At 35.3% G+C, this 17,902-nt stretch overlaps 1 long non-coding RNA gene across 1 annotated transcript; it reads right to left on the bottom strand.

Annotated features, from left to right (window-relative positions):
• Positions 1-5,622: 5,622 nt before the first annotated feature.
• LOC138311693 (uncharacterized) lies at positions 5,623-7,629 on the bottom strand. Its single transcript, XR_011206721.1, has 3 exons — positions 7,542-7,629; positions 6,449-6,528; positions 5,623-5,698 (listed from the first exon to the last, which is right to left on the bottom strand). It is a non-coding gene; the product is annotated as an uncharacterized lncRNA (long non-coding RNA).
• Positions 7,630-17,902: the final 10,273 nt, after the last annotated feature.

Raw genomic sequence — 17,902 nt, 5'->3', positions numbered from 1 at the left:
GACTATTACATCACACTACACGACCATGTGACTAATGTGACTGTTGTATCACATAACATGGCCATGTGACTATTGTATCACAATACGTGACCTTGTGACTAATGTGATATTTGTATCACACTACATGACAATGTGACTTATGTGACTGTTGTATCACACTACATGACCATGTGACTAATGTGACTATTATATCACACTACATGACCATATGACTCAAGTGACTATTGTCTCACACTACACGACTGTGTGATTAATGTCACTATTGTACCACACTAAATGACTATGTGACTAATGTGACTTGTAAAACACAAAATGACCTTGTGACTAATGTGACTATTAGATCACACTACACGACCATGTGACTAATGTGACTGTTGTATCACACTACATGACCATGTGACTAATGTGACTAATGTAATACACAATATGACCTTGTGACTTATGTGACTGTTGTATCACACAACACGACCATGTGACTAATGTGACTATTGTATCACACTAAATGACTATGTGACTAATGTGACTTGTAAAACACAAAATGACCTTGTGACTAATATGACTGTTGTATCACACTACACGACTGTGTGACTAATGTGACTATTGTATCACACTACATGACAATATGACTCTTGTGACTATTGTCTCACTCTACACGACCATGTGACTAATGTGACTGTCGTATCACACAACATGACCTTTTGACTAATGTGAATGTTGTATCACACAACATGACCATGTGACTAATGTGACTATTGTATCGCATTACGTGACCATGTGACTAATGTGACTATTATATCACACTACATGACCATGTCACTAATGTGACTATTGTATTACACTACATGACCATGTGACTAATGTGACTATTGTATCACAATACGTGACATTGTGACTAATGTGACTGTTGTATCACATAACATGACCATGTGACTAATGTGACTATTGTATCACACAACACGACCATGTGACTAATGTGACTGTTGTATCACACAACACGACCATGTGACTTATGTGACTGTTGTATCACACTACATGACCATGTGACTAATGTGACTGTTGTATCACACTACATGACCATGTGACTAATGTGATTTATGTAATACACAATATGACCTTGTGACTTATGTGACTGTTGTATCACACAACACGACCATGTGACTAATGTGACTATTGTCTCACACTACATGACCATCTGACTAATGTGACTGTTGTATCACACAACATGACCATGTGACTAATGTGACTATTGTATCACAATACGTGACCATGTGACTAATGTGACTGTTGTATCACACAACATGACCTTGTGACTAATGTGACTATAATATCACATTACACGACTGTTTGACTAATGTCACTATTGTATCACACTAAATGACTATGTGACTAATGTGACTTGTAAAACACAAAATGACCTTGTGACTAATGTGACTATTGTATCACACTACATGACCTTGTGACTAATGTGACTATTGTATCACACTACACGACCATGTGACTAATGTGACTATTACATCACACTACACGACCATGTGACTAATGTGACTGTTGTATCACATAACATGGCCATGTGACTATTGTATCACAATACGTGACCTTGTGACTAATGTGATATTTGTATCACACAACAGGACCAAGTGACTAATCTGACTATTGTATCACACTACATGACAATGTGACTTATGTGACTGTTGTATCACACTACATGACCATGTGACTAATGTGACTATTATATCACACTACATGACCATATGACTCATGTGACTATTGTCTCACACTACACGACTGTGTGACTAATGTCACTATTGTACCACACTAAATGACTATGTGACTAATGTGACTTGTAAAACACAAAATGACCTTGTGACTAATGTGACTATTAGATCACACTACACGACCATGTGACTAATGTGACTGTTGTATCACACTACATGACCATGTGACTAATGTGACTAATGTAATACACAATATGACCTTGTGACTTATGTGACTGTTGTATCACACAACACGACCATGTGACTAATGTGACTATTGTATCACACTAAATGACTATGTGACTAAAGTGACTTGTAAAACACAAAATGACCTTGTGACTAATGTGACTGTTGTATCACATAACATGACCTTGTGACTAATGTGACTATTGTATCACACTACACGACTGTGTGACTAATGTGACTATTGTATCACACTACATGACAATATGACTCATGTGACTATTGTCTCACTCTACACGACCATGTGATTAATGTGCTGTCGTATCACACAACATGACCTTTTGACTAATGTGAATGTTGTATCACACAATATGACCATGTGACTAATGTAACTATTATATCACACTACATGATCATGTGACTAATGTAACTATTATATCACACTACATGACCATGTGACTAATGTGACTATTATATCACACTATATGACCATATGACTCATGTGTCTATTGTCTCACTCTACACGACCATGTGACTAATGTGACTGTCGTATCACACAATATGACCTTTTAACTAATGTGAATGTTGTATCACACAACATGACCATGTGACTAATGTGACTATTGTATCGCAATACGTGACCGTGTGACTAATGTGACTGTTGTATCACACTACATGACCATGTGACTAATGTGACTATTATATCACACTACATGACCATGTGACTAATGTGACTATTGTCTCACACTACACGACCATGTGACTGTGGTATCACTACATGACCTTTTGACTAATGTGACTATTGTCTCACTCTACATGACCATGTGACTAATGTGACTATTGTATCACATTTCACGACCATGTGACTAATGTGACTGTTGTCTCACACTACATGACCATCTGACTAATGTGACTGTTGTATCACATAACATAACCATGTAACTAATGTGACTATTGTATCACAATACGTGACCATGTGACTAATGTGATTATTATATCACACTACACGACCTTGTGACTTATGTGAATGTTGTATCACACAACATGACCATGTGACTAATGCGACTATTGTATCGCAATACGTGACTGTGTGACTAATCTGACTATTGTCTCAGACTACATGATAATGTGACTAATGTGACTGTTGTATCACACTGCCTGACCACTGACTAATGTGACTATTATATCACACTAAACGACCATGTGACTTCTGTGACTATTGTCTCCCACTACACGACCATGTGACTAATGTGACTATAGTATCACAATACGTGACTAATTGACTAATGTGACTATTGTAAAACACAACATGACCTTGTGGCTAATGTGACTATTATATCACACTTCACGACCCTGTGACAAATGTGACTATTATATCACACTACACGACCTTGTGACTAAAGTGAATGTTGTATCACACAACATGACCATGTGACTAATGTGACTATTGTATCGCAATACGTGACAATGTGACTAATGTGACTGCTGTATCACACTACACGGCCTTGTGACTATTATATCACACTGCATGACCTTGTGACTTATGTAAATATACATATATATAATGCATTCTTGCTTGTAAAGAGTTTTTTCATTGGCTTAAAAAATTATTTTTATCAGTCCATAAAGGTGAAAAATGGCATCGCTGTTTGTAACGTCACTTCTGATTAGCTGATGATATAATGATTGATTTGGAATTTTGAAGATACATGTATTACACAATGTATAGTAGATTGAAGTATGGGGATTAATTTGTCAATGAATGAATTATGGTACGAGTGGTGTTCCAAGGTACAAGGGGTGTTCCAAAAGTAATGTCACCTGGACTTGATTTATTGAAAATTGCACTGTGTATAAACTCAAAATCATCTCTGTCAAATAGAGTGATTACTGAAGCATAACTTAGGATTTCTTCTCAATAACCAAGAGGCCCAGGGACTTGACATTGGGCCTGTGGCATGCTTTGATGAAGGGCTACCATGTTTGTTCAAACGAATGACCTTGACCTCCATTCTAGGTTACATTTGTCAAATAGGCTAAAATTTTCTGAAAAATTCTGAATGACCAAGAGGTGCAGGAACCTTGATATTAGGCCTGTAGCATGCTCAGGTGAAGGGCTGACAATATTATTTGTACGAATAACCTTAACCCTCATTCAAGGCCATTGTTCAAAATGATTGACCTTTTTTCAAGGTGATAAGGAAGAAATATGTGAAAATCTTCAAATGAAATCTCAAACGATAGGCTTTAAGTACTCAGATATTTGGCCAGTAGCATTCTAGAGTTTTATATAAGAGTTTCCAGGTTTGTTCTCTTGAATGACGTTGATCTACTTTCTAGGTTATAATGAATATAGTTAAATGTATTAGAATCTTAACAACTTTATCTTCAACTTTCATCCCATTTGGTCTTTTGTATTTCATCCAAAGATTTATTTTCACTACTGTGACTTATGTGAATGTTGTATCACACAACATGGCCATGTGACTAATGTGACTATTGTCTCAGACTACATGACAATGTGACTAATGTGACTGTTGTATCACACTGCATGACCACTGACTAATGTGACTATTATATCACACTACACGACCATGTGACTAATGTGACTATTGTCTCACACTACATGACAATATGACTCATGTGACTATTGTCTCACACTACATGACCTTGTGACTAATGTGACTATTGTCTCACACTACATGACCTTGTGACTAATGTGACTATTGTATCACAATACATGACCATGTGACTAAAGTGACGATTGTATCACAATACGTGACCATGTGACTAATGTGACTTGTAAAACACAACATAACCTTGTGACTATTGTCACTATTGTATTACACTACATGACCTTGTGACTAATATGACTAATGTAATGCTTATAGGACGTTTTCGATGAAACGAAGGTGCCTTCGACTTTATGAGAATGTGATGTACAGGCTCATAGGACGTAATTGATCGATAAATTATCGATTTCTCCAACCGTCACCCGTCATTTTTCTACACGCATGGTCGTTAATTGACCAGGATAACTTCATAAACGTTATAAGTGATCTTTGGAAAGAATACTTACCGACCGGACACTTCGTTTTTGTCGAATTACTGGTGTTTCTTTCGTTACTGTTGCTGTATTCTCCTTTGACACTGCATTGGATTGTTGTTAAATAAAGATGATGAAATAAGTTATTATTTAAACAACTCAGTGAGGTACTAATTAGGCATTAATATTCATGCTTTTGCGTATTTTTACAATGAAACAAATTGAGATAGTTCATTGATATCTTAAACAGTATTTTAGCCATTTGGCCAATGACTGTGCCGCTTTAAAAACGTCCTTCGTGTATGACGTCATAATACTCGACGTTCATTTTTTTCAGTCTATGCAAAAATAACCTGAAACTTCTAACCAATGAAATGAGTGTAACAAATAAAATTATTAGTCTACATTTAATTTAAACAATATGTGGATCAAAGAGTTGACAAGCCAATTCAGCATCGCTTTCAATGATTTCTAACTTCTCAAACATTAGGGCGAACAGCATTTGTTCTCCCTATGTCAATGTTCGCCCAAACTCGTTTTATAAACGGATTGAGTTCGCCTTATGTCGGAATCGTCGGATATCATAGATAATAATATAATATTGGCAATAGATCACTCAAAAACCAATAAAGGGTTTACCTTTGCGGAAACTAATCTCCGTATCTTCACTGTCACTGTCAGGAATAGAAGTGGGATAACTCTGTGCTGTCGGAACCTGAAATTGCATAAACAAATAGAGACATCAACAGCAAAGTAAGTTAATAAAATTCCATTTTGTTTTATCTCAACTTACCCAAAGGCATACAAAAGGCATGTTGCAGCAAAACTACAACAATGTACATGTAAAGTTCTATCAAATGGCGAGTGAATTATACTGATCATTAGCACAACTTCCAGAAAATAAGACGGAAACTTGATGTCATCAATATAATAAGTCGACCCAGAGACTAAACTCTTTTAGGTACATTATTGACCCGGTTTTGAAATACATTGGTATGGCGGGTGACGATCTCGAGGCAGAAGACATTTACTCTTTCGGGGTACCTGGTCCGATTCTCCTCGTTTTTTAGGGGTCTCCATGCATATTTGAATATTTTGTTCTTGTTTTAGCTTCGGTTTTTCTATTACGATTTCGTTGATATGTCGATAGTCTTTGTTGTATCGTGACACGTGTTAGTATATCATTATACAATGGGTAGTTCATTCAAATTAAAAGCTCAATGTACATGTAATTCTATCGAAACTTAATGTTTATGGATATAATGTAAAATTTTCCCTGTTCTTGATATTTCGGGCTACAAAACCAATTATCAAAAATATCATTTTACGTATTAAATTGAAAATTAGAGTACAAGCTATCGGACAGAATACAATAGTTAAGATTGCAATAATTGCTGCCAATATTTAAATTAATTTCAACAAACAATATTGGAAGAATTGGTTTTTAGCAAGTTCTTATACTGACCGTTCGAACATTGTAGTTTCGTCGCAGTGTTGATTTTGTTTTTGTATTTGTCTTTCCATTTTTAGACACGTTGATGTTTGCTGAAAAAAAAGTGAAAATCGTCAAAAAAGAGACTACAAAAGACGATATTTTTTATTTTGCGTTAATAAATAATACAGAAATCTACAAACGCAAAATGTTGAAATTTCTTTGCTTTTATCAGATTTCAATTGTTTTTCCAAAGTATATTTAGGGTATTCTCCTGACATTGTGCTTCCTAGAGCTGCGTGAGGTAGATAAAGATAATGATTCGGCTCTATTGTATACATTTCTATGAATGTAACCATACTAGTAATATCAAAGATCTATTTTATTAAATCAAAGGCCTGAAGGGCCTGAGAGGCGTAGCGCTTTTGTGGATATGATATTACATGGGAAATTATGGATCAATATCCTTTGGTAATTTTTTGTCAAAAGATAAGATATGGAACATATTAGCAGAGTTATAGTATTGGCTTTTGTATAGTTTTAATTTATTCATTTACATAATTGTTGATTAACAACAAAATAATAGACTTCTATTAACATTTTGTATGAAATCCAGCACAATATAAATCATTCATTTTCTATTTGAAATACAAAGTTCACTTCCACATTACGAGTATTTATACATTGAGGGACAATTTTCCATCCCTGGCCGTTTTAAATGTCGTATGCTCCAAGTTCCTTTTATATAAATAAAATATTAGTGGTAATATACCGTCTAGGGCCCTTAGCTGCAAAAAATATCACTGTTGTGAACTGTTAAATGTCGTCTGCATTTAAAAAAATGTTACAGCAGAAGCAACATAGGAACTATCTTTTATCAGCGAATGAATTTAGAAGTAAATTAGTCTGTACAATACATCCAACCAAAAAAGGGAGACAACTGTAAAATAGATACTCCAGAGAAGGATGATAGCAGAGAGGCGCTACGCCTCAATAAAATGATGCAAGTCAGGTAGCTTTCATTAGATCTTAGTTAAGGTTAACTGGGAAATTGAATATGGCGACTGGATTGCGCTTGATGTTTCTCAGAAATTTATCGTGTTTCCATCTCATATTTTCTATTTACCTTTGATGCTGCAATCCATTTTGTGTGTTTTAGTCACAGAACTACTTATAGTTGCATTTTTACGAGTCGCTTGTAGGGTACCTCCTGCTTTGGACAGCTCCTAAAATTGACACATGATTGTTAATGTCGACATTTGTCATTGTCGAAGACTTAGTTAATGCATTTTTTTATGTTCATTTTTGAAGCAAACACGTCTTTGTTTTTGGATTACCACTTAACTCTTCACGATTAAGCTTGATGATTTATACGAATGAACTCAATTCTTACCCCGGATCGACTGTGTACATTTGGCGATAGTGCATTGGTCACCTGTCCTGTACTTTCCTCCTCTGTCGTATTGTCATCTCGAGCTTGAATTCATAATAATATAATAACACTTCTCAGTAAACAATGATAAATCGAGATACCGTTAATTTACATAAGATATTTTAACATGTCTGATTCTTGATATCAAGGTCATAATATATTTTTATCACATAATCCGCCTGTTATCCAGTGAAGTCGCCCGTGTAATATTTTTTGCATATTACACTAGTGTAATATAACCTAGAGCATTTTTCATTGGCTTTCCCATTCAGGAATCGATTGTGACGTCATGATCTAGACAATGACATGACGTCAGGAAGTGTGAATGGCGGTACAAAATGGCTGCCACCGCTTGATTCAGTCATCGTCATTTTGACTTTAAAACCCGTCAAAAAGTAAAATTTCTGAGTTATGTGATAAAAAGTATCTTAAATTTGTTTTCATTTCATATGAGATTTTATGAAACTCGTCTCGAAGTTTTAACTTTTGCTCGCCAGGGCTCGCAAAAATAAAAACTTCTAAGACTTGTTTCATAAAATCTCATATGAAATGAAAACTCATCTAAGATCCTATATACAAGACCCTATTATCGTATTTGAACATTGACAGATATGACACGGAAAAGCTTTTCACTATTGGATTCTGCCATTTTGTAAATCTATAGCAAGTATGCAATATTTTATGTAAATATTTTTCTTAACGTTTTGTGATTGATGTAAAAACTTACCAGATTGCTTATCAATGTTGTCAAGGAACCTGCCGACTTTGGTCATCTCTTGAATGGCTAAAGGACACTGATACACGTTCTTGTTTATTTCCTCAGAATGCCCCATATGTCTGTAAAAAGCTTGTCTTTCGTTTTCTGGTATATCAAGAGATGCATAGATAGTTGCAGCTCTGTGTCTCATTGACGTCGCTGTTATCATAGATTGGAGCCCAGCAGAGTTACAAACACTTTGAACAGCATGCCATCCTTTAATATGTTCAGATGAACTTTGCATATTTGGAAATAAGAAATGGTTTTTCGGATCTATACCCACACTTTTCCTAACGTCTGTGTCAGCCAATACACGTAATCCGTTCGTACAATCATTCGGAATCAACAGAGGCACCATCTGTGATATGTTTTTCCCACACTGATACGCAATTTTAAATTTTCCAACAAGTTGTTTCTCAAGTGGATCTGCGATAGATTCAACAGCAGTACGGGGTATCCACTCTTCTTTTTCTGCATCTTCCCATTCCTTTAGAAGTAGCCGACTTGGCTCACCTCCCCTTCTAGCATTAAATAATGTCAGACGACAAACGAGCAAGTCGCGCAATGTTTTAAAATCATGTTTAGAAAGCATTTTATATGGATCTAAGAGTTCGGAGATCCCGTTTACAACATGAGACCGCAGTTGTTGCACTTGAAGTTCTTCCGGTAAGCGTTTTGGTCTTCTCAAATCCAACTGGCGTGCTTTCACGTTTGCATATTCTGCGTCGCCAAACATCGACGGCCAAAAATATGACAATATGGTAGAGAAGTTATCCACTTCGTTCGCTGATTTGTCATCGTGATTTAATAAGCAATACCCCTTCAAAGTTTTTGGCCGCCCTCTTAAGGAGATATCCGATACCTGTTTTTAGTCCTGATTTGATTTTGCCCTCATCACATTTTGTGACATTTTCAATGGCTTCCTGTAGATATTTGAAATGCCTTCGCGACAGCATATCTGCACTTGATGAAATGTCTTGTTTGTGGGTATCTGCTATTGATTTGAATTCAAGAAACAGCGTTCCAAAACGCCTCATATCACTCATTATTTTTTCCCTCAGTTCTGCCGTTTTTTCTTTTCTGTTCATAACCCGTTTAAAATTCTGTCGACCTAGAAACTTGATAAATTCGTCCTTTTGACACAGTTGCCCAACAACGTCTTGTCTAAATTTTGACAGAATCCGTAATTTGAAGTCGTCTGATTCTTCATATTCTTCGATCATAGAGAGAGTTAATGATATTGGAGGAGTTGTGGTACTTTCGGCTTGCAAACATTTTGCTTTGTGCTTATAAATGCTACTTGCATCATAAAAACCTTTACACAGGGAGCAAATTAAAATGTTTTTTCTCGCCTTGTCGTCGTTCTTTGTGATATAGTGTCTGTCGTTTGGCCTCTGTTAAGGTTTTGTCTGACATGAGTAATTGGTTGGCTTTGAAAATCCCATCCTTTCGAATTTTGTCAAATGCCCTCTGCTGTAAAGACATTGGTAACGACAATGCGTTCTTAACACTCTCCTCTTCAGAATGCTTTCGTTTTAAGTGTAGACTTAATTTTGACTGTAATTTTCCACAAAAAAAGCAAGGACGATAAGGCTTTTTCGTTGATGTTTTGACGCCACTCGTACCTGATTTTTGTAATTGTGCAATCTGATCTGAATGTTTTGTCACATTTGTAGATTCACCATCGTCGTTAGCTTCGGTGCCAGATTCTGCACTTTCAGGGTTAGAATTGTTACTATCCGAAGCATTTATGTCCGTACTATCACAGTCTTGTTGCTCTGGAGACAGTGTCGGTTCGCGTGAACGCTTTCGTCCATATTTGTTCTGTGGTTTTGAATGTTTCGTCCCTTTTGTACTAGACGGACCATCGCTGTTAGACTCTGTGTCGGCTTCATCACAGGTAGGGTTAAAGTTGATCCTTGAATCCGAAGAATTTATGTCCATGCTAGAGTTAGAATCAACATTAGGCAACTCACGGCCATCTTGCATCGGAGACAGTGTCGGTTCGCGTGAACGCTTTCGTCCATATTTGTTCTGTCGTTTTGAATGTTTCGTCACTTTTGTAGTAGACGGACCATCGCTGTTAGACTCTGTGTCATCACATGTAGGGTTAAAGTTGATCCTTGAATCCGAAGAATTTATGTCCATGGTAGAGTTAGAATCAACATTAGGCAACTCACAGCCATCTTGCATCGGAGACAGTGTCGGTTCGGGTGAACGCTTTCGTCCATATTTGTTCTGTGGTTTTGAATGTTTTGTCACTTTTGTAGGAGAGGGACCATCGTTGTTAGACTCGGTGTCAGCTTCTTCGATCGCTGAGTGAGAGTTGATACTCAAATCCGAAAAAATTTTGTCCATGTTAGAGTAAGACTTGTTTAGATTTGATTGATACCCATTGTTCGGTTGTGTCTGCATCTCATTCGAATTATTGCAAATTCCATTATTTTCGTCCGGTTCGTTTTTTTCATTGATGCCTGGTGTATAGATCGTCTCGTAGCCCATATCCCTTATCATTTGCTGTAAAGGTAAGAACACGTTTTAATTTTCGCCATTTCTGTACTTCTTTACTTCAGTATCAATATTTGCTTATTACTTCCAGATATTAACTTTAAGGCTAAATTTAGAAAACAAGTTGCGAGGAGAATATTTACTTTGATATAAAATGCTTACTTGATATAGAATGTTCAAAATAATTTTTTTAATTAATTTTAAAATTATAAATGAATGAATGAATGAATGAATGAATGAATGAATGAATGAATGAATGAATGAATGAAAAATGAGATAAATGTTTAATGAATCCCCTCGTACGTGAGGACACTCAATCTATTATTATTTAACTTCTGAACAATCAAAGTATTTTGATCCTGCACATAAAGTCATCACAACGGGAACAGGGTGTCAATAATCAATTGATGTGTGATTTTTGTGTAGTTTGAACGTTACCCTCTCACAAGTCTTCATACGAATTATTTCGATCGTTTCTGCTATTTAAGTGGTAAGTTGATAAATAAAAGTCCATCTTAAACAATGGAATAAAAAGAGTGATTGATTAATTTAACCTGAAAAGCTGAATTATGCTAATCTAATAATCAATCTGTAGACATATGTGAAGGTTGAGAAAGGTTACATTTCAGAATATTGTACGACAGTTTGTTATTATGATGCTACTTCTCCGATATAAGGTAATTTCTATTGTTTACAGGGTAACTCGCTCAATTGAACCTACCATTCCCAGAAATGCAGTGAGCTAAAACTTACCAACGACAATGGTGTTAGCACAATTTCGACCCTTTTCAGCTTTGGGATGTTATCTGGAAAATACATTTAAACAAGTACATATATATGTACAGGTCATGAAGAACGTTGAATGGCGAATGATTTCCTCACACTTTCTAATTGTCCGAAAGAAGTTTTTTTCATGACATTCATATGATATTCTTGTCGTATCCTTGTTTTTATCTGAGTATTAACGGAAACTTATTTTCTTTGTAATTCCTAGATTTCGGAGCATAAAAATGACAGCAGATAAGAATATCTTTGACCAAGTATCTAAATATAAAAAAAAAAAACAACCAAAAAAAAAAAAAACTCCAAACCTTCAGGACAGCGTTTTCCTGATAGAGTCTTCCCCATGGATTGTTTGCTGTTAGCCTCTTTTTTAGGTCTGCGGATGTCGGGATGAGGTGAACAGACCCGGAGTTTTCTGTATTGTGTGTAGTATTTCCTTTGTCTGTTAGATGACTTTGACCGCGTAAATGTTGCAGAGTATGGCAGATGGTTTAGAATTGAACACCTGAGATGCTTTTTGTTTCGACTGTCCCTGTTTTTCTTCCGAGAGCTGTTGTCCTTATAAAAATATAATGTAATCATTAATGACGTTATTGTATTAAAAACGTATTAATGTGATATAAACGTATAATATAGAGTTATGAATAGGTTTATACCTCATATTTATACACAGAAATATAATTTAGCCGTGTTATTGTCCTCAGCAGAATATCATGCGTGTCTGTTTTAACAAAGAGAAACAAATATTGTAATTATATTAATCATGCTACAAAAATGAATTAACAAATATTGTAATGATATTAATAATGCTACAAAAAATGAATGAAAGTATCCATAATGCTATCCATCTCTTTCGTTCGTTTATAGCTTAAGGATTTTAATTCATGTTGGAGGTCAATTTCAACATTATGTTTAAGATCTTTTTTTTTTTTTTAATTTTTATCGACATTTCCAAGAAGCCACGGGGAGCAAGATTTCAAGGTTTATATCGTTAATATTAATTTATGTGTCAAGGGAAGGGAGCATGGCATAAATATCGCAAAGTAATAACAATCCACTAGGTTAAACGAGGTCGGGAGGGAAGTTAGGAATAATTTGGTAGTCAATCAACGTATATTACAACACGCTGAAATACATTACTTGTGATTCTTTCTTTGAATTTAAAACGAACCATCGACAAAAGGAACGAAGGTTGATAACGATAATATGCGTCCAAATTTGTTGTTTATACAAAATACATGTATGTGCTTAAACAACGCTTGTTTTTGTCTTACTTCATATAATTCATTCCTTACCAGTCTCCAAGGTAAATTTGTCACGCCGTAGTCATATCTTATCTCCTCTCCTGGTGTTATTTGTTTTGCTGCGTATAGACAGAGATGAGGCGTTTCATTAAAAACATCTAGTAGCATTACACCATTTTTCTGTGGACCAGCTGCATCATTTGCGTATCTGCACTTTCTGTTTTTCTTTAAAGTAGCGTCCACACTGAAATATAACATTTACGTGTTACTTTGTAGAACATGTTCGTTTACTTCATTCGGGCAGGCATGATATTTGTATGGGTAAGGTTTCTGCAAAATTTCATTGAAATCAGTTCTAGGGGTTTTGGAGAGGAAGTCGAAAAAAAAACAATAAGCCCATTTACCTTAACGATCATCTGAGTTATGATACATAAACACAGAACAAAGAGCATATAAAACACCAGAAAATGTCAGACATAAATGCCACCCGTCATGAGAAACTATATCTGTGTTGACTTAATTCTGATCAATTTTGCTTCACATTATACAATGGCATACCAAAATCTTCATAAGTAAAATAAAACAAACTTTGACCTTACTTTTGACCCCGATTACTTTGAGCGTTGGTCAGTTGCCTTCACTCTATATTATTTTGCTTGACCATGTCGTTGAACAAGAGCCATATAGGCCTAAACGCTCACATGACCGGGTAATTATTGCTCAATACCTTAAACAAGGCCACAGGTCGAATCGGTATTTATTTCTTATCTATGAGGTATACTTTTCATTTGCATATCTGAAAACCCCATAAAACTATGTAAATATACTCTCGTTGATTAGTGTACTTTGTGACATTGTAAAATAACATCCTATTTCGATAAAAATAAATTACTCTGACCTGTCGATTAACAGTTTTTGGACAAATATTTTCATTTAGCAATCAACAAGTGTAATATCCGGTTGTTACCTAAGTTAAAATGAAAGTAGAATAATTCTGATTGGCCTAGGCCCATTGCCGCGCTGTTTGAGTCGGACGAAGTGGGGTGAAATCTAGCTGTTGATATCAATAGCAATAAAGATGTTGCTTGGTTTGCTTGGTTGTTTAATATGTCACATGAATAATGCAATTCAACAAATCACCGAAACCGATAAGGTAGGCCGATTCATCGGTAACCAACAATGTATGCCCGAGACAAGTGTAGCCTAACGAAAGTTATCAAAAATTAAATTTATAATCAGGGTCTTTGTCAACTAATATGTTTGAAGGAAAATGCAGTAAATTGATTCAATGGCAGTGTAAACATCGAAGAAAATGTGGGACAGTAATTTACCGGAAACGTGCAGAGATCGAATCACGAACGTGTTTTATCGGGAAATAAACTACAATAAATATGAATATTTTCGGCCGTCTGGTATTATCGGCCCCTTAAAATAAACTTATAGATTCGTTCTATATTCAGAACGATCAATTAACGATGACGATGATGAAACCACATTAATATTCTCATCATTTGATGCTCACCGATCTTAGAATAACCTTGACCATAGTCATTGGGCTTTAGAAAAAATATTTGTGTTTCCTTCAACAGAGCAGATTTAACAGCCTTTTAAATATCGGTAAGATATCCAGAAAATACACTTTCGCCCCCTCTTCCTGAATAAAAGAATGAAAATATGAAAAAAAATGCCTATAACTATTTGCTTCTTGCCTTTATTGATCTTGAACAGCACCTGTGAGTGGCCTCGCCACTTTGATTAATTTGGGACTATGAGTCACATATACATGTATATTTGTAGCTGGAGAAGAGAAACCCAGGTTTCTTCTGACCTCAAAACCAAGCATTGGACTATTTGATAGGACATTCGACTATTTGATATTTGTCTTGTATGAGACATAATAGTGATTTGAGGCATAATAGTGATCTACTGTTATTTTCTGGTGATAGGACCAGAAGAATTTCAGACCATGTGAGAAGATTGGCAAGTTTGTTTTTGAGTTGGTAGAAATTATTTAGGAGTGATGAAGTAATCAAGATTTTGTAATGATTGAGAAAACATCTTTCAAAAATTCCAGTGAATAACCATGCAGAAATTAGACTAAAACGGGATAAAGATGGGTGGTAACTATAAGGAGACTTCGAACAAAAAATCCTAAAATTCATGCAAAATAGTTTAGGTGTGGACCACTAAAACAACAAACCGAAGTTGACGTACCAGTCTGCACCGGTTGACATGAAGTGGACATTTTGTGTTTTTGACGTTTACGTTAGATTTGTTGTATTCGTAGATAAGATGATGAAAAGGTAACATAATCTAGCACTGATAGGAACATAATTTTTACGAAAAAAAGGTAAATTTCGAGCTAGAAGTCTACTTTCAGAAGATTTACTCTCATTTTATTACGCAAGAACACATAAGAGTTTCAAAATAGCGGAGCGAGTTTCAGATGCTGCTATATCAATACTCACATAAAATATCATCATAAATATAGATTATATATCTTAATTTAGATAATTTCTATAAATGTTATAAATATCCGGGCTGTATTTTACTAAAATATTTGCCGCTAGTTACGTATATTGGGACTTATGCTGTTCATTATCTTACAGCAAATCTTTTATAGGGTTATCGATCAGAATACATGAATAATATTCGCAATACACCAACCGGCTAGAGAGAACTTCTCTTTAGATAAATCGGTTGAGCGTAAACTAGTAAGCCAGAGGTCTCGGGTTCGAATCCGAATATATGCAATTGTGTATTTATATGTTGTATACATTTCCTAAAACAACAATATTTAGAATAATTTCATTTGATGTGAGTACTCTGTAAGTGTTATTCAAAGAGATTCTGAACTGCTATTCAAATGAATATTTTTATTAGTGTATTTCTGGATGCTTATAATAATCATGCTACACACACTATGTATTGGACAGATTGTGGAGCTGGGGGAACAGTCCCATGTAGATTAGCGCATCCGTATTATGTTTAAATGTCCCATTGGGAACCCCATCTCCCCATTGGTACCCCGGTGTGATGTTGAGCCTATGTCAGCTAAATGAATTAACCTGATTGTAAAATTGCCAGGTTCACAAAATATATACTATCATCTGTAAAGTTGTTGTTAGATGCAAATGGGCAGATTTATGATAGGTATTGTCATAAGATATAGTAACCTGACTCAAAAGACAATCACAGGCAGTTAAGATGACTATGCTTGATGTTATGTACACCACAGTTGAGACGACTGGCTGACTGGTGACTGATCTAATTTCAAGGTCTCTTCCCAGTCAATTGAGGCCTTTGTAAGGGTAGGTGTCATGGGTGCTGTGATTTATCAAATGTTAATGGCTGGACGCTTTAAAAAATACATGATGTTTTATAAAAAATGGATATCCCATTGGGTTCCGCTGAGCCTTTGTCCAAAGAAACTTTTGAAGCAGTTATCAAGAACTCGGTACAAGTGCAGGTGGTGGTCACTACTAATGTATACCATGTTTGTAAACTCCAGTAATATATACGTTGTTTTATACTCCAGTACAGTATACCATGATTGTATACTCCAGTAATGTATACCATGTTTGTATATTCCAGTAATACAGAGGAATCCACTTATTTGCATATCGGTTATTTGAATAAACCACTTATTTGCATAAAATTCTGAAGTCCCCAATTTTTCCGTCTTTGTTTATGTATTTTAATTTCGTGTATTTGCATAAACTTTTACACTGGACTCCGCTTATTTGAATAAAAAATTCTGAAAATTTTGAAAAAATAACGTATTTTTGGCGTCATCAATCAATTCAAATCAAATTATTAAAACTGATCAAATTTTTACTATATATACATTGTATATAATGCTTAAATTCTATCACAATAATTGCAGATTATAACTACATATCTCTTGACGTGACAATAAAAATGGATGTACACTTTAACCCTGTCACATCAGGATCGTGTCCTCATAGTTACACAATGAGTAAAATATTCAATTCATGGTTATTAGACAAAGCCTGTCTTACCGGCAAAACGCCGTACTTAAGGAGACCTTTTTGGAAACAAGCCATTTTTCAGCTACATTGGAGTTTTATGTTCACCTTTGTTTTATTTCTGTCTTCAGGCAATGGCGTCTGATATTTGTATTGATGCAGATAACCCTTAGTTCGGTACTCGTTCCGAATCGTCAGGAATGTGACATTATTCATTCGTCCACATCACATTATTTAATACCATTATAGAGAAAAGAGGTGAATTTATTTTAAAGAAATGTTGACTTTATCGAATAACGAGTTAAAACCTGTAAGAACTGCTGCTTCTGTTAATATTCGTGGTTTTAGTAAATTTTATGCCATGAAATATATGCTGGCTTGGATGATTACATTTTCAAAGATATTCCACTTTTGACAGGCAAGTACCTTTCGGAAAAAACACCGTACTTAAGGAGACAATAATAATGTTTAACTGAAGCATGCATACTTGCAAGTGATGCCCTTATGCGCACATTGGCTCGTTTGGTTATTAACCACACTTAAGGAGAACATTCGTTATTTCATTAAAAAGAAGGAAAAAAAAACCAAAAAAAAAACGTGAAAACATTACTACTTGTAGTAGATTCTTGATTAATCCTTTTCCGTGCTTTATGACTTCTGTTACGTCTGGATAACCATTATATTCATAAGTATTGCATATTTCCAATATACTGGTTTGTCAATAAATCACCGTACTTAGGACCCATATGATAGCAGTCTAAAGATGGAACATTC

This window comes from Argopecten irradians, unplaced genomic scaffold, assembly GCF_041381155.1.
Source record: "Argopecten irradians isolate NY unplaced genomic scaffold, Ai_NY scaffold_0087, whole genome shotgun sequence".
Lineage (NCBI taxonomy): Eukaryota > Metazoa > Mollusca > Bivalvia > Pectinida > Pectinidae > Argopecten > Argopecten irradians.
The sequence above is the reverse complement of the archived record's forward strand: the minus strand, read 5'-3'. Positions and strand labels throughout refer to the sequence as shown.